A 25,167-nucleotide genomic window follows, 5' to 3' on the forward strand; every position below is an offset into this window, starting at 1 on the left:
GGTTCATGACCTTGAGACCACTGACAGCTGGTGTCAGTTAGATCAGCTTTACACCCAGGGATCTAACTTACCCGGAGTGAGCAGTTTGGCACATAGGGTTCAGGAAATGCAAATATAAGCTTTTCACCACTTCCCTTTCAACTTGTGGTGTATGCCCCTCATGTTTAACAATGGATCTGGCCCACACCCTTCAGCATGGTTTAAAAAATGTTTGCCATCAGAAAAATCCCCACAAGAAAAGGCAGGAGAGTCCCTTTGCATGTCGATAAGTCAATGAATGATCAGTGAATAACGAATACTCAAAACCAAAGCGGGATGTGAAGCTGTCAGGCTACCGCTTATGTATCTCCATGACATTACCAGACCTGACTTTACATAAATTCCACACCTGTGCAACTGCATTGATTTCAGTGGCTGGCTTACATGGAAGTGAGACGACAATCTTGTGTTACTCCTCTTTTTTATATGTTAATGTGGCCTGGCTCCTTTTTTTCCTTTCGCTTTATTTTAGGAATTGAAAATGAGTCCAGGTGCAGTAACAATAGCCGATCCCAAACAAGTAACAATTCACTCTTAAAGTATTGGAAGGATAAAGAATGTCGTGTACATAAGCAAAAGATAACTGACATTAGCACAGTAGGCAAGGTGATTACATACCATGCTATTGACTCTACGTAATTATTATTGCTATTTGGGGGGTTGTTTAAGTGGGTACCTGAAGGTTAAGTAATAGTTGGTTGGAGTAGGAACGAGAGGGAAGCAGAGAGAGAGAGAAAGAGGAAAAAGAAGAGGAGGAGACAGAACAAGAGACAGAAGGTTAAGAAAGATGAACGTGGATAAGTAGAGGTATGGATGTCTGGAGAGAAAGGTGATGTACCTATTCCTTGCTAAGTGATAGTTATGATATCTTTGGTAGAAGCTCCTAGGAGAAGAAATAATGCATTTATGCTTTTATTCCTCGGGAAGATTTTTTCTGTACTTTTGTTGGAAATCTTCTGCAATAGAAATGTTTATATAAAACTGATTTTTTTTTTTTAAATGAAAGGGATTCTTACTTTTTTCTAAATCTCAAAACTGACTCTCTCCTCCTCCCTATGACCTAGTTCTGAGCAGAATTTCAGATGGGTTGTCTTTCCACCCAAACACAATGATTTTAAATTATCTGTCTTTCAGTGCATCTGAACTTGCTTCATGCTCTGCAGTTTGTTTCATTTGCTATTACGTTCAGAATTAATGGTGCTCTATATAGGTCCAGCGGTCTTAGGAGGCTGCACATGTCCAGCACATCTTATCAGCAATAACTTGCATATGGACTAGCTGCATTTCAGGGAAGAAGGAGTCCCCTGTGATTTGGTGGTAGACTCCTTGTTTGCCAGACAGGAGTCGTGGGTTCAATTCCTGGATGCTTATACAAGTGCAGCCATGGCACCACCATAAGATTGGACTTAGTCTGGCCTTTGGATTTTGTCACAGTGGCCTGAAGGAGGGATGGATGGTCTGATGAAGCCTCCACTCCTCCATACTCCTGCCTAGGTATATGTTTTGAAGGCCCGGGTGACTTTTCATGCATACACCGTGATCCAGGAGGATCAGCGGTTGCCATTTCAGGGAAGTCAGTGAGACCGCTCACAGTACGTGTTAAGCACATATAGAAACCATTAGGAAAGTGAAGCCTTAGACCAGGCATCAGCAATATTTTGGGGCACAGCACCAAAAACACCTGCAACTTCAACTTGTAAGATGCTGGCATGCCAGGGGCTGACAGCAAGGGAGCCGAGAGGGGCCTGATCGATGTTGTGGCAGCACAGCCCCAGCCCCTTCCTGGCTGTCCGCCCTGAGGCACACGTGTATCTGCCACAGGCAGCAGCTTAGACCAGGGCTCTGCGGACCCCACTGCAGCCACTTGCAGCCTCGTGGCTGCCTGCCACAGCTGGCCCAGGCTCTGGGCAGGCCCCTGCCACCCACTGTGGAGCCCGGGCTGCTGGCAGCAGGCAGCGGGGAGGCTGCAAGCAGCTGCACCGTGGTCTGCACTGTCCCAACAAGGATTGGGGCCCCTCCAAGCTACTCCACTGTCTGCCCCGAGGCACGCATGCCAAGCAAAATGCCTCTGCATGCCATACTCTGGCATTTGTGCCGGGGGTGGGGGGTGCCTACCCCGGCCTTAGACTATAAACTCTTTGGACAGAAAATATCTTGCACTTTGTGTGAGCTGTGTCCATTACCCTGTGGACATCACTGCTATACAAATAGTAATAATAACTATGTATTGGACTCAATGATTAATGACAGTCTTTCTTTAGAAATTCATTTTTACATCCTAATATCATGGAACAGAATTAAGTTTAATTTCATGTTGTATTAACCTATTTAGTAAACATATGAGAGAGATGTTTTTGAAGGAAATAGGCCTCTTCTTTTATAGATTGAGAAATAAAATGCTTTTTTAGTACCAAGTTCTCCTGGCACTGGTGCTATTTCATTTAAATTAATAACTAAAAGAGAGCCATTACAAATGTTATACTGATATACAGTACTTTATATTGTGGGGTTTTAGGGTGGATAGGCACAAAATATGCATTTGTGGACCAAACTAGCTAATGGGTTTGCAACTGGTGAACGTAAATTTTAATATCTATACTTCCCAGCTTGCAGCTCTGCTGTCTGAAGTCTGGGATGACTGATGTTAATCTCCAGCTTGTTTGTGGCTTTCCAAAAATAAACTTGAAGTGGCATAAAATACAATGTAAATCCATTCATATTTTTTATTTATAATAGAAAGCAATGCATGGGAATCTATCTGACATAACAAGCTTTTAAACAAAATTTAAAAACAGCCATATCTTTGTTAAAGAAGAAATAGTCAGCTGTTACTTACATTGCTGTTCCTAGAGTTTTCACTTAGATGCCTGTTGTATCTTAAATTCATCATCTTGAAGTGAATATATTCATCTTCCTGAACTGTGTATATTTTTAAATAGGAGAAAAATAGGTGGGGAGAGACCGTCCAGCTTCATTTTGAGGGTTTCCAGGGCTTAAAATACATTTTTAATTCTAAGTGGTCAAATCTTCCTTACATCTTACCTGGAACAAAAATCCTCATTTGACTTCTAGGGAATCTGCCTTAGTAAGACCAGAGTGATGATAGAATTGGACCCATTATAATGACTCATCATAGGCTGGACTGCATAACCTGTACTTACACAGTGGAGAACTTCACTGGGCAATCGTTAGAGTCCTGGCTTCTTTACAGTCCTGCCGCTGGCTTCAAGAGGACCGGCATTTTACACACTGAGCATGCTTATGGAATAAGGGTGTGCGACAGCATCAGGATCTGTCCTCTTGTTACGGTAGTTCAATTGCCCGGCAGCATATTGCTGTGGGGTCAAATACAACGAGCTGATGAGATCCTACACGTTACATTCAGGTCAATGCGAGTCGTAGGTAGTCAGCCCATTCCAGGCAAGAGTCCAGGGCATTATTCATAATGCGCAGTTAATTTAAGAGTCTCTTTTGTGTAATAGTTTTAGCCACAGGCAGTGGATGTTTGAGGGCAAAGAGAAACATAATAATGGATGGAAGTGTTATGCAAAAGGAAAGGGAACATGGAGAGATTAAGGATGGGTAAAATAAATTTAAGGAACTACAAAACATCTTCTAATGCTTGGAAGGCCAAATTAGCTAACATTTTAATCCTGGAGGAATTCTAGCACGATAAAACATTACCCGCTTTGACCTTTTCAGCTTTAAGGAATAGTCCTGGAATTTTCTTTTTCATTCACTTTTTGTGTTTTGCTAAATTGATCTGTTAATCTGGTCTCTAGAAATGTGGTTTATATTTTCTTTCTTTTCCTTCCCCCTCCCATGTTTCATCACCCCTTGGCTAAGGGTCATGCGATACGTGTTTAGTTTATACAGTTGAAACCAAATGGCTAAATGAATTGAACCTCAGGTGCTTTGGTTTTTTGTTGGATTTTTTCTTGTGTGGCTGCTGGCCACGAGACAGGCAGAAAGTACTCTCACTAAACTGCAGCCGTCATGCCGGGAGCTGAAGTCATCACTAACTGTACAAGACCACAAAATGAGTGGTTACAATGTGAGTAATTGAGTATATTTGTAGGGAGTGAAGCATGGAGGGAAGTTGGTGATTTTAGCTTTACTCCTTTGTGACCTTCCCTATCACTATTGCTTCACCTCTCAGAGATGTTAACACTCTTTCACCTCCAAAGGGCAGGCGGGCAGGCTGCTTTAATGAAAGCAATACCGTGTCAAGGGGGATTGTTGGCAGAACCCTTCCCAGCCAGCCTGACCTAGCACCTTCGCAATGTTCTTGGCTTTGGCCAGCAACAGCTTGAGAACCCAGGTCCGTTTCCGAATCCAGATGGCAATGCATTGCCATATGTCAACAACACATGTCGTCCTGATTAAAATTTTAACCACATACATTCTGCCATCCCCAGCAACTCTCCTCAGCCCACTGCGTGGCGGAGGCCTCTTCAGCCCATTCATCCTGGAGAAACATGTGACTAGTAGATCAATGCCATTGAAGCCATAACTCGAGCAATTTTCCATCAAGCTTATCACTTCAAAGCTGAACCTGTATGGGACCGTTGTCCCTAATGACACTGTGAAAGAAGTCCTTTGTTTCAGAGGACTCTGAAGTGGTAGTGCTGAGTTCTGCATCAGGAAATGAAAGCACTTGTTTTTTTTCGGGGTTTTTTTTTTTTTTGCAAAACTTATTTTAATCGCTTGTTCGAGCCTGTTGTTTTAACTTGCCTGTTACAAAGTGTCCTGCCCAGCCTGTATGTGACTTGGAAGCAGAGATAACATTCTTCTGTCAACGCAGCCTTTCGCTGAAGGAAATTTACTCCTTGATTTTTTTTTCTCTCTTTCCCTCCTCAGATCTTGCTTCTATTCTTTCTATGATGTTCCCGTCAGCTTTTCTGGTGCGTCCCTGCTCCAACTCAAACAAGATGCCTGGTTAGGCTCCTTGCCCAAAGAAACTAGCTCCCGCCAGGGTCTGCGACTGAAGGGGTGCCCTGTAGGGTGTTTGTATTGAAAAGTTTATTTGCAGGTTTCCAGGTTTTTGTTCAGAACGTTATTGTGTTATACCATATTTGCTCACATACCATCTGCACCTTTCCTGCAAAAATCAGCCTTCTAAAATTGGGGTGTCTTCAGTGGGGAGGCTGGAATTTGTCTCGGCTGGAATAGAAGCAGGGAAATCAAGAAGTAGTCGGACAATGTGCTAAATTGGCTGCAACTCTTTCCTACGCAATTGGGGTCAAGTCCAGTGTTAACTCTCCTACAGCTGCTGCTTAGGCAGTAGCTTTGGGCTGAAGAGTCACATCTTCTTTAAAATATTTCTTTTAAGAAGTGAATGCAACCTTTCTAATATACTCTGCATAAACATCTGCGCAAGGAGAAAGACAGGTTTGGATCATGTTTTTGGGGCAGTCAAATTTTTCAGGGCAATACCAGAAACCCATTCTCTTAATTCTGAATCAGTGGCCAACTTCTCGTGGGTACTATTCTAGTGGACAGTAAAGGGATGCTATTTATTTAGCAGTGATAATAGCCTTTCTTTGTTCAATAGATATTAGTATCAGGTCAGATCCTCAGTCAGTGTAAATCGGCATAACTCCATTGCCTTCTTCAATGTATATGAGTTGTGAGAATGGTACATTGTTTTATTTTTAATGTGTATTGACTGTCCTGCAATATTAAAAACCTTGTCACTGGTGACCAATGATGTCGTCTAATGTACTGCTGACTTTCTTGCAGTGCAGCTATTAATATCAATGGGGGGAAATTAAGTAGCTCTTAGTATGACTTTTCTTATGCTTTTAAAGTCTATACTGATCTGGCACATATATTAAATATAACATTAAATGCCTTTTGTAATGTCTGATGTTGAAGCACTGCCTAGCAGAGGGATAAGTGTTTATGAAGTCAAATCCCTGTTTTGCCTCTGACTTGCTTTATAGCCTTAGTATTGTTCTTTCAGTTTCCTCATCTGTAAAATGGAGACAATAGTATTTGTGTATGCATCTACACATGCAGTTAATGTGAAACAATAAACTCTGGAGCAGTTTAAGTTGGATGCAGCAATTTGAGCTGGAGTGGAGTAGGCCTGGGCTGGCAGGGGACACGGGATTAGCCCCAGGCTCCAGGTGGCAGCGTCAGGTGGCGGAGGGGCTGGCTGAGCCACAGGGGTGCTGAAAGTATGGAGTGGTGTGGCTAGGCAGCAGGTCAGAGTCTGGCCGCCTGCTGACTGGGCATAATTTCTGCCTGCGGTCAGTGGCTACATGTGCTTCTAATCGCAAAAGATTACCCTGCCATAAGATAATACTGTTCCCGACGGTACTATCCTACGCTACCATAAATTAGTGTAGATGGCGACGCATGTGTAGATGACGGCGCCTTACTCAGCAGCCAATTAGTCTACTCAGCAATGAGGTGCATGTGTAGATGCGGCCCGTCTTTCAGAGGAGCACTTTGCAGATTAATCGGTGAATGAATGTCAAACAGGGTGCTTTGTAAGTGCAAAGTTTATTATTAAGAAAATACTCTTTTTCTGGCTTAAAAGGGAATGACTATAGACATGAATAAAGTCTTGAGAAATATTTGTAATGATTTTCCGATGACACAATCACTGCCTTCTATACTGAGAAGTGTAGACCGTTGTTGAAAGAGGATCAAAATTAGAGTCGTTAGGTGGACAGCAGTGAGTAAGAGGTATTTAACTAAGCATGAACGAACCGTAGGGAATGCCAACCTCGGCTCACTCTTTGTAATAACCCATAAATATCTCTGGGGCTTCTCCCACACTATACCACGTGTGAACTGTTCTTTCTGAGTCGGTTTGCAAGCTCCTCCAACTGAGTCGCAACCTTTATAGTAGACTAACCTCTACTGTACGCCTAAAGGTCACTGTAACTGGAGACTGAAGGGTAATTCAAGGTTCTCTTTCTCACTCTTTCTTAATATATCATCATCATTACTGTTATTGTTGTTGTTCAGCATTGTTTTCCTGCACTTTACAGAGAATATCGTATTATCGCCATTTTATGTCTACCTAATGGCAATTCCATGGAAAACACGTAAGTCATCCTGTGTGCAGGGACTGGAACCAGGACTGCACCTGGTGAGCATCCATAACACTAAGCTTAGAGGATTAGCCTCACTTTCCTACCTTCTCTCTTGCACAGTAAACCTCCTATTCATTTACTTTGGTTGGCCACCTTTAACAAAAGGCATAAAGGGTGCACACTAACCTTGCCTCTGTCTGTAGCTACAGACCGTTTTGTGAGTGGACTGGTGCAGGAGCAGGGGAATGTGGATTTGAACCCCCTCAGACGGAGGAGGGCTCAGGTCTCCCAGTCTGTGGGCAAAGCCTCTGACCATTAGCATCATTCTTTCTGCAGAACAGAAAGCAGCAGCCCCTGCTTGGTATGAGTCTTTCAAAGTGAGAGGGGTGAAAGAACAACTAATTTGGGTATCCTGATTATAGATATCATAGAAAAGGAGGGTTGGAAGGGACCTCCAGAGGTCATCTAGTCCAACCCTCTGCCTCCAACATTATTATCCCTATCCAAACCATCTTATAAAGATCCATTATTTAAGCGATTAGACACACAGTCAACCATGACACAACTCCGATGGGCCTTGAGGTGCTGACTGCGAGACACTCCAAACCGAGATCTGCTGAGCGGGAGAAAGTGTCAAGCACCGAGGGAATTGTAATACTGAAAACTCGGGTGCCTGCTGGCCCCAAATGAGATAGCAGGTCGCGGGATCTTGAAGTTCCAACATTTGAATTTGGGGACCTAAACCTTGCTGAATTGCCTCGAGGTGCCAGAGTCCCTTTGCATTACTACTGGCGTGCCTGGACAGAAAAGATCTCATGAAGGGTACGTGTTGAATGGCTGCAAACAGCAGTTTCAACTGAGTTACTAATGAGGCAGTTTGTGATACTCATTACTGATAAATCACAAAAAGCTATGTATCAGTAACATCCATTGTGTTATCTAAACTCACAAATGGTTGGATATTCAAAGTGAAAGCTAATTTTCATCCCTTAGCTCACTCTGCAAAGCCTATTTACAGCGCACCGAGTGTGATATGTGAGATCACAGGAGTTTGATACCTCCTATGTGCATTGACACAAGGACTGCCTTTTGGGTAGAGCTTCTGCCTTAACTCTGAATGTCCTAACTTCTGTGGGTTTAAAGCTCATGTCTTCATGCTTTGGAGCAGAGATCCTTGTGGTTATTCTCTATTTGAATCTTTTGCAGTAATCATAAAAGGATTAAACAGGCAAAATGTTCTAAGAACCATTACAATGGAGATGTGAAATCGGAGATTAATTCTCCAACTTTCAAGTCAGTCAGAATATATAATGAATGGTTCGTGTAATTGTTGCACACGTTAGATTTGCAGTATATGAACGTGAAGCAGTTCGCTTTCTAAACATTGACTAAAGGACAGTAATACCCTCTTATTTTCTTAATAAAGTTTTTTGTGTCTGTATTTCAAATCCAGTTTTAAATTCATTACAAATAATTCTTTCAGCTGTTTCCTAGACATCCTGTCACACAAATGGATAAAACAATACAGCTAGCTCAGTTGGAAGCCCCCCCAATAAATTATACAATTTATTATACAATAAAATGTGTACACTATCCTCTTGATTTTAGGCTTCTGTTCATCACTGTGCTACTTCAGTTTTACCCCAGTATGCTTTGGAGTTAAAATAGTGCGACACTGGAATAAAGCAGTGATGAAGCAGGTATCTATATCACGCTTGTGTTTAAAAAATGGTTAAGATCAACACATCCATGAAATCATGCATATGAAGTTCATTACTTAGCAATAGTGGCAGCTTTAAGAAAGTTAACTTTTATGAAAATATATTTACTGTATAATTCTATCATATGAATATTTAAAAATTGGGAATCTAGTGTTTGCATTAGGAATGGCATTTAACACCATAAATCAACTTGCATGATTTCAGAAAATAGTAAAAAATGGGAGAACTAAGAGAAAAGACTTTGGGGGTGGGGGGTCACATAACAATAAAACTCAGTTTAACTTTTCTTGAAGTGCTTATATTAGTTCTTTTGTTGGTCACTAATAGCACATATCTGTGTATAGTCTCCATATAGTAAAAATGTTGAGCTTCCAAACAGTCTGGGTGTTTTACTTAATAGAAATGTTAGTAGATTTTGTGGAGGATGAAATAGAAATGAAACATCTTAAAGATTTCCTGGGAGCACCTAAAAGTGTAATTATGAAGTAGGTTACCAGTCACATGAGAGAGCTCAACTTTCCTTCTACTTTCATGCATTTGCAAGCATATTCCACTGATGCTGAGAGATTTGTCTCCTCATATATAATCTACTGTCCAGTTCATGGTAGCAAACAAAGAAATAGGTTTGGGCAAAGAAATGTTCATTTTCTTCTATTGCAATACCTATCTAAAGAAAACATATGTACCATGACCGGTGACTAAACCAGTGGCTCTCAACATTTTTAGACTCAAGGCACCTCTCAGAAAATGCCAGTTCTTAGTTTTCACTCATTTTTTGACTATGGAAAAATAATAGAGCAATTTTGCTGCTGCAAAGAAATCAGAAAGATCGCGGGTGAGAATGGTTTTAACACTATGGCCTCTTATTTGAAATTTCTGGGTTTAGCTCATGAACCGCGTTTGCCCACCTAACAGTGCTTAACATCGTGTGTGTGGCATTCTGCAGCACCCCTGCAAGGATCTCAAGGCACCCTAGGGTGCTGTGGCACCCTTGTTGAGAATCACTGGACTAAACCCATGGCTTGTCCCTTCTCTTACCCAGTAGGGACGGCTCAGGCTAATCCTGCTATACGTAGGGACCTACCTAAATTGTGGAGGAAATTTGCGGTGCAGCAGAACCTTTAATCTCACTCTGCACCGGCCTCCCTCCCTTCCCACCCTTCTCCTGCCACTGGGTGACCAAGACGCAATTAATGCTGCAGCTTTTGCTTCTCAGCCATTCAGTGGCAGCGGGGAGGGATGTGTGCCAAAAAGAGTGAAATTAAAGGCACCGCCACACCGCAAACTTCTGTCATGTCCCTACCTATATTGCACTCCAAGCATGCCTCCTACTCGTATTGGAGTGAAGGAAAGTTAGCATCATTGGGTGCATCCCCACGAGTGCACGTGCAGGGACAGGCATTTCCCATGGGACAAATAGCGGCATATATTTGTGCCTCTGTTCTTTGTCCCTGGGAACACCCCTGCATGGACAGTCCGGTGCACAGCAAAGGGACTCAGGTGGGGTAGGGGGAGGCTGGGCCAGCACCTCCCCTGTGCTGGTCCCAGCAGCTTTACCGGGGGGGACTCCCAGGGCAGCAGCAGCATAGAGCCTAGCCGGCAGCCAGAGCATGGCTCTGACTGGCTCGGCTCCGGTTTCTGGTGGCGCACGCTGTTGTCATGTGCACTGCACCACTTTTTTGGCAGCATTTTTTTTTGACACTGGGATCTCCGAGTCTCAACCAAAAAAAAAAGCCGTGCTGCAAATTAGCAGCTCAGCGCATGGATGTGCGTGAGCTACATGCGGGTACACACTGTACACGTGTGCTTGTGGAGGCACACCCATGATATTCTGAAACACAGACCCAGAATTTCAAAAGCATTCACACAGAGATTCATGTTTTTAAGCAAGCAAACCCCCAAACATCCGCTTTCATGAAACCAAGGCTCTGCATGAGTGAGTGTGGGCAAGTTGTTTTTATACACAAACCAAACACGCACAAGGGGGGGTTGCTTATGAGCTCATTTTGCACGTAACCACTGGTTGTTTTTGGCCACAGTGTAGGAAAGCATCAACAGCTTCAATGATGCTTTTATCCACATCTTTGATTCCCGTTTTAAAAGTACTCCAGCTGAAGTTCAAACAATATAAAAATCATTTGACACTGCCATTTTTGCAGGGCATTGGGTAGAAAGGGATTTACTTTCACCACATCCATGTTTGCATCAATATAAATAATTTACTGAATGCAGAGAGGCATTGATTAACTCTCAGATTTTATTCTTGGTGAATGATTCCACTCATGCCAGTTATATTAAGGATATAGAAATAATGTGTACTGATATACTTTTATCAAGACCAAAGACCCTGAAAATTATTTTAATACTGATAGTCTTAATGCCTGATTGGGTAGCCTTAACTCACACTGGTGATCAGCTAACCACAGGTGTAATCCTGGTTGGAGTAATTTCTGTATATTTGGATCTTCATCGATTGTTTTGCATAATCCTTCCTAATGTTAATACAGGCAGCTCCCTCCAGCCCCAGTGGGAAGACAGCAAATTTGGCAAATATCAATATATTCATCTTTTAAAAATCCATTGTTTGCTTGGGATTTGTATCCATCACATCAATGGGACATATCTTAGATAAGAAACTTAACAATTAGAGGCCATTATATTAATCTAACTCTCTTTAATGGGCCCCTTTTTTCCTCCAGCTTCTGGTTGCATCAGCACTAAATTCTGCTCTTTTGAAGACCTGAATGCACCTGACAAAGGAAGGACAGTCTTGTGATTAAAGCGATGTGTTGGGGCACCGGTAGCTTGGGTTTAGTTCATATCTTTGCCACAGACTTTCTCTGTGACATGGGCACATCAGTCAGGGCCAAATTGTGATACTGTTACTTGTGTAGAGACACCTTTATCTATTGGGGGCGAGGGGGGCTTGTTGATATCGTGGCATTGTTTGTGATTGAAGATACTTCTTAATATAAGAAAAAAGATGAGAATATAACCCCTTAAAATCTGTGCCTCCATTTGGTACCTGTAAATTGGGAACAACTGAAAATACCTTCATATCTTGTAAGGCTATTATGAGGATGAATTATGGGGGGCGGTGTCTGCATGCACGCGCACCCATGGGAGACGAGGAAAGCTCCCGCCCTACGATTTTTGTGCACCTTAAAGAACATTGGCAAAGTGATTTGAAAATGGCCATTAAGAAATTGTTTGTCCATGACCCATTAAACCAATATCCAGCGAGCTGTAGGCGTGTAACATTTTATTAGGGTTTCATTGTGGGCTTTAAACTATTCACCGAGTTCTGAGATACTCATGATTTAAAATGATGTGGCTCAGTTGATTGATGAATATTTTCTCTCAAAAAGGTCATTGAATACCAAGTATACTTGTAAACTAGGACACAGAAAAAGCTATGTTTGCAGGCAGTCCCGTAATTTTGTTGTAAACAAATTTATGTGCCTATAGCACACCTCCGCTATAATTCAGTGCTGTCAGCTACAAGGAGTCTAAGGAAATACGTGTTTGTAAACTCTCATTTCATTCCACCTACAGCCTTTTAGGTCTGCTCAGATGGTACTCTCATTACATCCTCTTCAATTAAGTGGGGTTGTTTTTTTTTGTGGCACCAGCTTGTTCATATGTCTCACTTAGCTGTCCTCTGTCTTCAGTGTTACCATCTATTTTCTAGAGTCCCAGCTTTCTGCCTCTTCTTTGCAAAAATGTTTTGTTGCACATACTGAACAAATCTCCCCAACCCCAAAAAAATTAGCAACATACTAAGAATTATGATTGACTATATATATTTTGGGAAGACTATTTCAGACTTTTTTTTCCTTCTTTTTCAGTACAGTAAAACTGGCCTGTTCATGTTACTGGAATTTTATTCTAATGTAGGAATATTGTTAAATTGCTCGCTTTATTCATGCTGTAACGACACACGGAGTTGAAGGGGCCTGAATTCTCATGTGCAGTGAGGCTCTTTTATGCCGTTGCTGCTATGTAAGAAGGACTCCAAGTAGGTGTAATTGCAATGTTACCTCCTGTTAAGCTTCTTTTCACTGGTGGGAGTGGTGCAGCGTGGCATTTAGCAAAGTGAGAGTGTAGTCCGGTGACTTTAGTAGGGCAACATGCATGCATAAGGCATCATTTGGCCTCCTGAGTGGCTGTTGTAAGTAGGAGTGAGCACTCATTTGCACTCCTATGAAAGCAGTGCTTCTGTAAAGCGCTGCTCCTGGTCAGTGATTTGGACGGCGTCCCCGCCATCATCCACCTTAATGAGTGTGTTTCTTCCTGCTCCGCACGATCCTCCCAACCTCCGCGAGCTTCCTTTCCTCTTGCGGATCCTATTTTAAGGCTTAGTAATTAGGTCGTACAGTCTAGTAGCCCCTGAGTGATGCTTTTCATGTGGTTTGGCAAGCAGCGCTGTTCTGGGGAATCTTTGACCAGTGAAATACCAAAGTATGGGAATATAAATGGATCAGGGCCCAGAAGAGTTGCTGCTAGACTGGTCAGACCTGGAAGGGGTTTGTCAAAGGGTTGTAAAAGACTGCTCTAATGTCTGCTGGCTGCCAGTGTCTCCGAGGGACTGTGTTGACAGCCAGGATGTGCCAGGGCACCGGGACCTTTCCCTTGGCTATCCCTACTGCTGCTCAGCCAGGAGAAGAGATGGTGGCTCTGTGCCACACAGGGATTCCCTCTTCCTGGGATATGCCAGGTTAAGTCTGCTTAGCTCCAGTGATGCATAGAGCAGCTGCAGCGCGGCGAAGGATTGGGGCCTGGTGGATAACTACTGCAACCATATGTGCAATAGGCTGTCAGTTGATGGCAGTGGGGAGGTTTTGCTTCTTGGCTTTTGGTCCTTTTTATTAGAAAATGAGAAAGATTTCAGGCCTGATCTGCAACTGCAGTACATTTGTATCAGCTAAGACCCTGGCCCTTTACCAGCGAAAGTAAATAAATTCTTCAGTCATTTTCTCGATCTGCAAATTAAGTGAGTTAATGTGTTATGAAAAAAAACCTGTTTGTTTGCATTGTTATCTTGCTCTAGGGTAACAATCTACAAATTGATCTAAAAAGATTGTATTTGCTTCAGGGAAAAGTGAAAATTGTATTAAGCCACAATCCCACTAATTATTGACTATAGGGAGTTGAGCTCTGGGTATCACTGAGATTATAATAATCATTATGTGTAGTTATCTTTTAAAAGCAATGTCACACAGGGCTTTAAATATCAAATGAAGCTAAGGTATTCAACTGGCTTAATTTTAGTCAATAATAAAGTAAATATTAATTAAAGAGGGGAAAAATTAGAAATCGAAAAAAAGTAGGATAAGTCGTGTTCTGCAAGTTATTGTTTCAGCTACAGTCAGGCTTTTGCTGATTTATTGGTGCTGGTTAGAAATGCGATTGTTTGAAATATCTGTAAACTTGGAGAAGGACTAATAGAGGCAGCTATACCCAGGAGAGGACTTTTGCCACTACAACTTATTTCAATGAAGGACCTGAAAAAAGCTACACCAGTAGAAGCACTTCTTTGCTTGCATAAGTTGCATCTGCTCTGTAGCTTGGCAGACCTTTTCTTGTGTTGACCAGGCCTTATACTTTCTTGAATGGATTGATTATATATGCAGGGTTTACTCAGGTTCCCAACTGATGTTACCAGCTGAACTTTCACTGATTTCAGTGAGATCAGAGTTTGGACTTCCCTGTTGGGTGATGAATGGGAGTATTGTTCTTTACACCTGGAAAAAGAATTGTTGCCACACCGCTCAGTTCTGTTACCTTTGCTCAGGTTATGCAAAATCTGCAGTTTATTAAATCAGATCAACTTTAAACCTTAATTTAAAGTTAATTCCCTTGACTTCAGTGCAGCTATACCGAACCACAGCCCAGGAACTGACCAGCACCTTAAAGATTCTACAGCAAGTCATCACATTAAAAAAATGAATAAATCTGCTTGCAGTTGGGTTGCTGAATATGGGTTATAAAAAAAACTTGGTAGCAAAGTACTGGAGAAGTATTAGTAATCCCGAGTTTAACAATTGAGACGCAGAATCCAGATTTTAATTTTAATAAAGCACAAAGTGCATACGTAAAATATCCCCAACCCTTTGGCTGCTCGTTGTTTCATATGACATACCATCTACCAGATATTCACAGTAATGGAAAGCATAAACAACAGGCTAGTTTTCTCTGTTCCACAGATCTAGTTAGGTAGCATAATTCTGTCTAGCATTAGAAGAAGAGTAGAACAAAAGTATCTATCTAATTACGCCTTATCAGTCTGTTCAGGAATTTAAACTGTGCTCATCACCCTTGGAATGTATAGGAGTTTTTTGAAGCAGGAAAGTGGGGAACATGAGAGTTGAATAAATGTTAGATGATGAAAGGTAAGGGTTAAATACTTTCAGAGAACACTAACATTTCTTCCCTGTCATCAACTATCTGATATTTTGGCATTTTAGCAAAAGAGAGAGCAAGATATAAAGAAAAATGTGGCACTTAGATAGTAGATCTGTGTAGTCTCTTTTATTTATCACCTGAAGTTAGTAATAATTGCAAAATTGACATAATCACAGAGTGCATAATGACAGCTTCTACAGTGCAATAATAATAGTATTAATAATAATAGTACCTGTGTTTTGATAAAGGAAAATAAAAATATATTTAATTTGCAAATGTTCAGTGACAGATCATAAATATGTTAGAAGGAAATGCAAAATGCTTATGCTGAAATGAACTCACAAAACTTATAAGGGCTATCTTTTTCAGTTACCATCCCTGCCAAATACAAAAAAACTTTCCCTCCTTGGTGCAATGCTATTGATGCTAGCTAAAAGAAGAATCCTCAATCCAGCCCCACAACTCCTATTATTCCAGGATGATCTCTTTTCAGGAAAAAAAGTTAAAAGTTAGACCAAATACAAGTAAATATATTTAAAAAACACTAAATAGGAGGAATTGCGTCAGATATATCCAGTCCACCTCATCTTCCTAGCAAATTAGCAGAAGCTTCTTGGTGCTGGTCTTGCTAGGCTCCTGCCAGCTGGTGACACTGGTATAGAACCGAACCAAGCTTCAAAGACCATATGACAACCCAAAAGGAGGGCTCTTAAATATGTGTGCAGAGTGCCTCTTGATGCTAATGCTTGTATCTGAAGGTAAAGTTTAGCCCTAAATTTGTCGCTCATGTGAACTCCGCGCCATGTTGCCAAGCCAAACCTAGCTGCTGTTAAAGAGGTTGGGGCAGGTTCCTGGACGGTTTAAATCACTGCAGTTCCATAGAAGTGAATGGCGTTAAACCCTTTGACAAGCTGGCCCCTTGTCGTGCTCCCCCTTGAAGCCCCAAAAAGGTTCTCTCGAATTGCTCTACTGCAAATCAAATTCATTAATTTCTTTGGTTTCAAGCTCCTCACTTAGGCAGCAGAGTAGATGGGAGCTATTTGGTATTGTCCATGGGCTGTTACAAGGCTTCATGGATCCATTCCATGTGATGGCCAGGGATCCTAGTTTTCTCTGTTTAAAAATTGCAAATTCTCTGATTTTAAAACTCTCCAAAATCCATGTTTTTTCCGTGATCAAAAGGTAATGCCACTATACACATAGGTATCATTTGACTACAATGTTTTATTGATATATTTACAATTTTAAAGCAATTTGGAAACCTACTAGTGCCTCAATCACTATAATAAAATACATTCTAAATCACGGAAAATCAGAGCTCCCCCTGCCCCCTTCACTCACCAGGACACAGGTCCATCTGCAGCAGTCCCATGTTCCCCCCCCGCCCGCTTTGTGGCACTGAGCAGCCCTGGTATGCTGTTGCCCTGCCCATGCCATTGCCCCTCACTCCCCACCCGCAGGCCCCTGCTGCCACCTGCTAAAGGCAGCCCCTAGCTGCCAGGTGTACGGGCGATCTGGGTGCGCAGCCCCCTGCCCCCCACAGTAATGCCCGAGTCCCAGCTGCCGAGTAGGGCGTGGGAAGAACATGCCCTCCAGATTTGTGTATGGGGCTGGTGCGGGCTGTGGGTGCAGGGCTTCCTACCCTGCTGCCCTTGCCCCAGGGCTTTTGCAGCCCAGTGGGTGGTGTCTGGTGCAGCAGGGCAGAGCAGGGCTGCAAGCTCCCACCTCAAGCCCCACGCTGCCATGGCAAGGTGCCCTCTGCACAGCCACCCACACTGCTCCTGGGCAGCCAGGGGGTGCCTTGGCATGGCAGCGCGGGGCTCCCAGTGGTGGCGGCATTGAGTTTCCCTGCTTGGCCCCACTCTGCCCTGCTGTGCTGGGTCCTGCCTGCTGGGCCACGGAGGCTCCAGGAGGAAGGCAGCAGGGTGGGGAGCTTGAGCATGCAGTGGGCAGCCCGCCCCTACCCCGCGCAGAAATCTGGGGGACACATGTGGCCCCTGCCCTCCCTTAGGACTGCGCACAGAAGAAGCCAGCCCACCCCTGCGGCTCCATCCTGCTTCCTGCCAGGGCCCTGCAGCCATGCATTTGAGCTCCAGACCCCAAGCCCCGTACCCCCCACCAGCTGGGCAATAGCTCCAGCCCTGCCCAACTCCCTCCCTCCCTCTCCCCTGCCCTCCCTCACTATGGGGGCCTTAATACCACCCTCCACCCCCTGCCAGACTTTCCTGCAAGAGCTGCTCTCCAGGCTGCTTGCAGCAGTGTGCATGTGTTGGTGTCTACAAGCACGTGGCGCCCCTTGCCCAACTGCCCTCCTCCTTGCCCAACTGCCCTCCTCCGCTCCCCCTGGAACTCTGCCAGCCTGCAAGGGGAAACCTACCATTTCCTGCATTTTTCTTCTCTTAAAGGAGAAAATCCAGGCTATTTTTTTTCCTCCTTAGATGAGAAAATTTGTGTTTTGGGCCTTAAAATGAGAAAATCCATGTTTACCTGAGTTTTACCATATTGAACAGAAAATCCAGATCCCTGGCAATGACTTGTATCTTTTTTGGTTTCTTGATCAGGTTATTCTGCTCCAGATAAGTAAGCAGAAAAATAGGCACAATACCATTGCAGAGGTCCAGAATGAATGGTGTATGTTTAAGCCAATCTTTATCATTCTTACCTATGCCAGTTAATATTTTCCTTGCTGCTGGGTAAGCCCAGATGTACACCATCTGCTTGTCTCCTGATCTTTGACATGATTGAGAGGCCACCAAAAATATCTCATGATTACATACCTTATAACTGACTGATATACAGGGAGAAGATGTTAATAATCAAGCAAACAATCTTTACAGTAATGTGTTCACCTTAAACTTCTGCTGGACATATTTTCCAAGTAGACAACCCCAGTTTTATAAGCTTTGGCTTGCAGATTTCTCCTTAGCCAAATGTTTGCATAAACACCAAGCTGCAGATACAAAATAATGTAAGATCTATTGCAGAGGTGCTTTTGAAAATCTATGCTTGTGATAGACTTGGAGTTTTAACAGTGTGTGTTTTCTTTTTCCTCTTCATCCGTGCCTCCCCAGGATGCTGTTATGACTTGCCTCTGTGTTGAATTTGTAAGCTAGAGTCAGGCATATTTAACAAGGTCATATAGTTTATGATTTTCCTTAGACGTAACTTGCCTATTCTGGTACCTAAAAGATAGTTCATGCCCACTAGAAACAATGTCAGCAAACTAGACGGTATGCATTATTGGGCAAAAGGTATTATCTGTAGTCATGTAGACGGAATCTAATTCTGATGCTACTGAGTGCTTCCTGCCCCAGCATGGAAGTGATGTCACTGGGTACTTTGCACACTCTGGGCAGCAGGCACTTTGCACATTATACATGTGCACTTTAATGTGCAGTAGCCTATTTTACTGCTCGTTAAAGTGTCATGTCAGAAACCATGCTAATACGCTAATGCACAGTAAAAAATAGGCTATTGCACATTAAGTATGTCTAAAAAACTGTGTGTTTTTGCTACTGTACAGTAGGGCAGCCTAATGTGCATTTATTTAGTACCTCACAATTTAGGGCATTTGTATACATGTAAGCGCTGCAGTGTCGGTGCTTTGAAAAGCACCTGGTGCTGCAACACTTGCAGTTGTATAAGTGGTGAAATGTGTGTCAGCGCTGAGAAAATGGTGGCAGCACACTTTTGAACTAAAACACATTGGAGGTGCTTTAGTTCAAAAGCGCACCACCGCCATTTTCTGCGCACTGATGTGCATTTTGCCACTTATACAACTGCACACAGCACAGAGCAGAAGCTTGTGTGTGGAGCAGACTTGAGTTTGATTTTCGGCGCGTCGCGGGACAAAAAAGTATGTGTATAAATGACTAGAGGTACTAAATTTAATGCACCTTTGGAAAAGCTTATTAATAAACTTGTAGATGCACCCTGTAAAAATACTCTGGACTGGATCCATAGGTGATATGAACTAGTGTGGTTTAGATCTAGTCTCCTGTGTCCTATCAGAGATATCTGCTCTTTGTTTATACCGGTGATTCTCAACTAGCATGATTTCTAAGCACTTGGAGGAGGAAAAGGTGATTAGGAACAGTCAGCATGGATTCACCAAGGCAAGTCATGCCTGACCAACCTGATTGCTTTCTATGATGAGATGACTGGCTGTGTGTATGCAGGAAGACCGGTGGGTGTGATATACCTTGATTTTAGCAAGTCTTTTAATACAATCTCCCCCAACGTCCTCACAGGCAAGCTAAGGCGGCCTGGATGAATGGACTGGAAGGTGATAGAAAACTAGCTGGAGCATTGGGCTCAAAGAGTAGGAATCAATGGCTTGATGTCTAGTTGGCAGCTGGTATCAAGTGGTTTTGTTCAGTATCTTTATCAATGACCTGGAAGATGGAATAGAGCATGCCCTTAGCAAGTTTGCAGATGACACAAAGTTGGAGGGAGTAGTACTGTAATAGATACCCTGGAGGGTAGGGCTAGGATTCAGAGTGACCTAGAGAAATTGGAGGATTGGGCCAAAAGGAATCTCATGAGATTCAACAGGGACAAGGTGCAAAGTCCTGCACTTAGGATGGAGCAATCCCATACACCGGGACAGGCTGGGGACTGACTGGCTGGGCAGCAGCTCTGCAGAAAAAGACCCCAGGGTCACAGTGGACAATAAGCTGAACATGAGCCAACAGTGTGCCCTTGTTGCCAAGAAGGCTAATGGCATACTTGGCTGCGTTGGTAGGCGTGTTGCCAGCAGGTCAAGGGAAGTGATTATTCCCTTCTATTCAGCACTGGTGAGGCCACATCTGGAGTACTGTGTCCAGTTTTGGGCCCCCCACTACAGAAAGGATGCGGACAAATTGGAGAGTCCAGCAGACAGCAACGAAAATGGTGAGAGGGCTGGAGCACATGACTTATGAAGACAGGCTGTGACAACTGGGCTTATTTTGTCTAGAGAAGAGAAGACAGAGGGGATTTAATAGCAGCCTTTAACTACCTGAAGAGTTTGAAAGAGGATGGAGCTGGACTGTTGTCAGTGGTGGAAGATGACAGAACAAGGAGCAATGGGCTCAAGTTGCAGCAAGGAAAGCTTAGGTTAGATATTAGGAAGACTTTTCTCTAGAGGAGGGTAGTAAAACACTGCAAAAGGTTGCCTAGAGAGGTTGTGGACTCTCCATCCTTGGAGGTTTTTGAGACCTGGCTAGACAAAGCCTTGGCTGGGATGATGTAGTTGGGGCTGGTCCTGCTTTGAGCAGGGGGTTGGACCTCTTGAGGTCCCTTCAGTCCTAATTATCTATAATTTTATGATTCTCTGCCACGTGCTGTGAGATTCTTCTAGGAGTGCTGAAGAGTCCCATGCAATACTAGCACTGTTCAGTGTGCAGACACCTACATACCATTCAGAAGACAAACCCAGAGATTTCACATATGAATCCACAGTGTCAAAAATATTTTGACCTGTCATGGTCTTTCTGAGTCCTCTACAACAGAACAATTGCTCTACTATATTTTCATTTTTATCTTTTTGTTTTTTAAACGGGGTGCTGCTAAATTCAGAAAAGATATGGAGAGGTGATTTGAGTCAAAAAAAGTGAATCACTGGTTTATGATTTTGTGAAATTGATAGATTAAATGGTTTTTATTCTTTTTTTTAACCTGCAATATTTGAATACAAGTCAAGTGCTACATTCTTTTATAGTTCAATTGTGGTTTATACACACAGCAAAAAAAAAAGTGAAAGAACAGTTAAGGCGAGCAGTTATGGTACCTGTACAATGAGATATTTTCAAAGGTAGCAGAGTTAAAAAGTCATCCATAAAACAATTTCTCCTGAAATAACCATGCCCATGTTTAAGAACATGTAGATTTTCCCTTTCCCAGAAGGAATAGCTCTACTCTCAGTCTCTGCTCCTTAGCTTTACAACAAGGAGTTTCTTTTTTGTGAGCGAGTAATAGGTACAATGCCTGTGGTGTCCAGGCTTGTATCAATAATACAAGTAGAACAATCTGGACTTGAATACCAATATGGTCAACTTTTTCTGCATGCCTGATAAAACCGTGCTTTAAAAATGTAAATCTGAAGGTCTGCTCACGTATTTGCAATGCTTCTTTTAGTAAAGCATACCTTACATGTTGACAATCTTATTTTTCTTAACTGAATATTGACCAAGTTTAATTGTAAGATTTAAGGGGGAAAAAAGAACACGCGTTAACTTTTTCTGAGACACCGCGGAGTGATGATCTACATATTATTACCGTCAGAAGCTGCAGTACATTTTACAAGGGCTACTAAAATATATTACCCTGGCTGGGGGGTAAATGACGTTTGTTCTCCTGATCTATTTGTCCATATGCTGATGCATTGCTATGAAAAATTGTTCATCTTGATATAACACCCATCTCAAACAGTCTGTAATTACATTCCTTTTTTCATTCAATCATCTCTTGTTCCGGTTCAGCAAGTTCAGACTTTTCACAGAACTTTTGTGTCAAAATCAAAATCTTGAACCAAAACCAGAACATCTGTGGGTTCTTAAACGTGTCAGTCTTATGCCAGCTTGAGTGTCAGGAACTATAAAACTAAGAGGAGACAGTCAGGATATAATCCAAATTTTCTAGTGTATTTATGGTCTGTTTGGTCCAACTTACAAGACAGTTACTTAAAGGGATTTACACTACTCCAGGTAAGCCACTTAACAAAGCACAAAGAAGATAGGAAATCCCAGCAATATTATGTCATGGCTAGAAATTGAGAGAGATGCTTCAGGTTTTCAACTATGAGAGTCTACTCATAATAACGGAGTTAGAAAAGCACTTCTCATATTCGCTGAAATGGTACATGCGAAGTACAATATACTTTAGAATAATTCTGTAATTAATGTGACTTCTGGTTTAGTCTTGCTTTCACAACCCCAGTTCTTGGATATCTGGGTGCTGGTTAGCAGTAGAAAACTGTGTGGTGCTGGTTAGTAGTACAAAACCCTGAATAAGGTAGAAATAAAAATGAATTATCCACACACACACAAAAAAAAAAGCCCATTGCAAGCTTTTCTACCACAAGTTTGCAATAATGAATAGACTGTCAATGCAGGCAAATGCTTAGGATCCCCAGGACACACATACATCCTGTGTGCACCCACCTTTTTTGTGTACTGACAGCTTACAAATACTTCTTTGAACTGTGTTACATGAAATTACACAACTCCTTCCTGGGAATGGTGGTGTTACGCTTTTGCATACAGTTGTAACACTCCAAAAAGTTGCACATCTTTGACTTCTAACATTTTAATATTTAAAAAAATATGTAGTTACAATTACTTTTCCAGAATGTTGCTTATACAACATGAATATACTCTCTTTCTACCTGTATACACCATATGGTAACTAGCTGCTTCATCATCATGCATTTAAACTCAACAATGATTCAGATTTACTAGCTGCTTAACTAATTTATTGTGGCAATGTGGTATTTAGACCACTGATTAAGTGAAGTCTGCCAGTACAGTTAAAAGAAATTAGAGACACCATCATTGCTAAATCACTTTACCATTCAAAGAAGAACTGTAAACATATGCATTCATTTAATTATAATAGTGCCAATTATAAAAGAAATTGTAATGCTGAGAGCAGTGGCTTTTATGTAATCATAATAATGGTATGTATTTATCTTGGTTTGGCAAGTTAGGTCTTTCTTTAATAGCTGGCTTTGCCTAAATAGAATGTGGTTTGCTAAAAACCCACAATAACCCCCACACCCTTCCATTTGTTATTGCACAAATACAGAACAATAATCATGTGGTATAAATGATTAATGTACACATGGGTTAGTGAGTATCTTTGAGGTTTAAAAAGTGTTTTTATTTTCATTCTTCTGCCGGACTAACCGTATAGCACAATTAAATGTTATCCTTTGGCATTGGTTAAAAATTACTTTCCTTTTAGTGTGAGCAGTCTGAGCTTGTGCCCTGATTCTGGTTACACTGAATTCAATAGGAATGTAACCTCCCGCTTCCTTTGGAGCAGGCCCTTGTGTTTTAGGGGGTTTTTTTGCCAAAATTTTAGATCATTATTTTACTATCTGACTTGAACATATTCTTCCCACGGATATTCTGAACTTGAATATAGCATTTTCCATTTAGTATTACAAATATTAGGATATGTCTCATTTGCATGTGTAGAAAGAACAGTTATTTAATTCAGCTGTGTTTATTGCAAGGGACCTTGTTTAGTATAGCCATTTCTTCTGGTCAATAATATGTCTATGATTTATATACTTTCAAAAAACCAGAAGTAAAAGAAAAGTTTATCTTCTTTATTAGCTCTTGATTTTTCTAGATCCCTGTCATCCCAGGTTGCACAAACTAATGAACTCTCTCCTTTTTCTGATTCATTAAAGAGTCTCAGATATTGTAAGGGAGGTTTTCGTTAAGGTTCAACAGCAAAATGATGGTGATTTATTTCCAATTAGACAATGTCCAGGAAAATATTGACATAGGACTGCAGTAAATATTTCCAGTTTATAAAAGACTTGAAAGAGTTAAAAAATGCATTACTTGAAACTTGATATAAAAACTGTGGCCAAAGCAGACTATGGGCTGGAGCACTTGATTATTCTTTTATCAATAAATAAGAGTGGCATACAGTTAATTTCAGCACTGTAATTGAGCAATGCATTCTGGGAAGCTGAAAAGCACTGTAAGATGAGGAAATGTTTTAGAGACTAATCACGAGAAGAAAGGAGCCTTTCATAGCCCGTATGATGCTGTTGTCAGAGCTAAAGGCAGATAATGATTCAGTAATAATGGCACATTGTGAATATTTAAGCTGAAAAGATTGGGACAAAATGAGCAGACATTGTTGGTTTGCTAAATCGAACAGTTGGTCTTTGGGCTCCAAAAACCATCTAAACTCAATATTTTTTACTCAGAAGTTTTAAATTTCTTTAAAAAACCAAAACAAAAAAAGATATGTTTGGGACAGTCGTTCCAAAAATGGGTTGTGGGAGAAGTTTATATATGGTCTCTTCGTTTATTTTTTTTTTTAGGTGTAATTGATAGTCATGATATTTTTTATGACTTTGAGAACTGACAAAGTATAATGTGCTTCATACTGCGTAAATCGTCTTCCATTTAGGTGCCAGAAGAAATCATCTCAAAAGAAAATCAGTTTTAGTAATGATCTAAAATATTAAATATAAAATTGAGGGTGTCATATTGCAAATAAGTGGACTAATTTGCATTTTGTCTCCAGGGCATCAACAGCGCTATAAAGAGTCATGCAGCTGAATTTATGTATGTTGTCTTTTTTCCTCATTAGTACATTTTGGATCTGTTCGTTGTCTTTCTTTAAACATCTGTTATATGCAGTTTCATAAAGCTGTACTTTCCCATATGTTTGGGAATGTTACCAAACGCCTGGGGCTGTGGCCTCCTTAACACTACTTCATTTTAGAGAAAAGGTAGATGAGCTCTCAGGCTGGATCTTGCTCTTAAAATCAGTGGGCAGATCCTCCATTGAACTGAATAGATGCAGTATAAACTCTTAAAATACCGAGGACCAATTTACACAGGGACTAAGAACTTGCAGCTCCCATTGTCATTGGTTAAAGGACTTAAATAAATGGGTTTTGAAAAATTCCCATTTGCTTTTTAAGCCTAGAGTCCAATTTTACCAAAGGGCACTGTGCAGATTTTAGGTGAAAATCACTCATTTGGGAAATCCCAATGAACTCAGTAGGACTGTTCATGTGAGGGGAGAAGGAACTGGCTTTTCATTTTGCACATATGAAATGTAGACATGCACAAACATGCATTAATTTATTATTATCTCTGCAGTGACATAAATAATTCCAGCTCTGGTATTTCTTTTGTAAATACACTTTTCATGTGCACTTTTACACAAAGGAGAAAGTGAAGCAGACTCCTGATGGCTATACAAATGTTTTTCCTTGA

General features: G+C 41.7%; 1 protein-coding gene across 6 annotated transcripts in view; it reads left to right on the forward strand.

The window, feature by feature from the left end:
- Nucleotides 1–25,167, forward strand: part of NFIA (nuclear factor I A) — a 308,101-nt gene that overhangs the window by 98,742 nt on the left and 184,192 nt on the right. The gene's annotated exons all lie outside the window — the stretch shown is intronic.

The sequence above is a fragment of the Crocodylus porosus genome, unplaced genomic scaffold (assembly GCF_001723895.1).
Source record: "Crocodylus porosus isolate Cpor-Errol unplaced genomic scaffold, CroPor_comp1, whole genome shotgun sequence".
NCBI classification, from domain to species: domain Eukaryota; kingdom Metazoa; phylum Chordata; order Crocodylia; family Crocodylidae; genus Crocodylus; species Crocodylus porosus.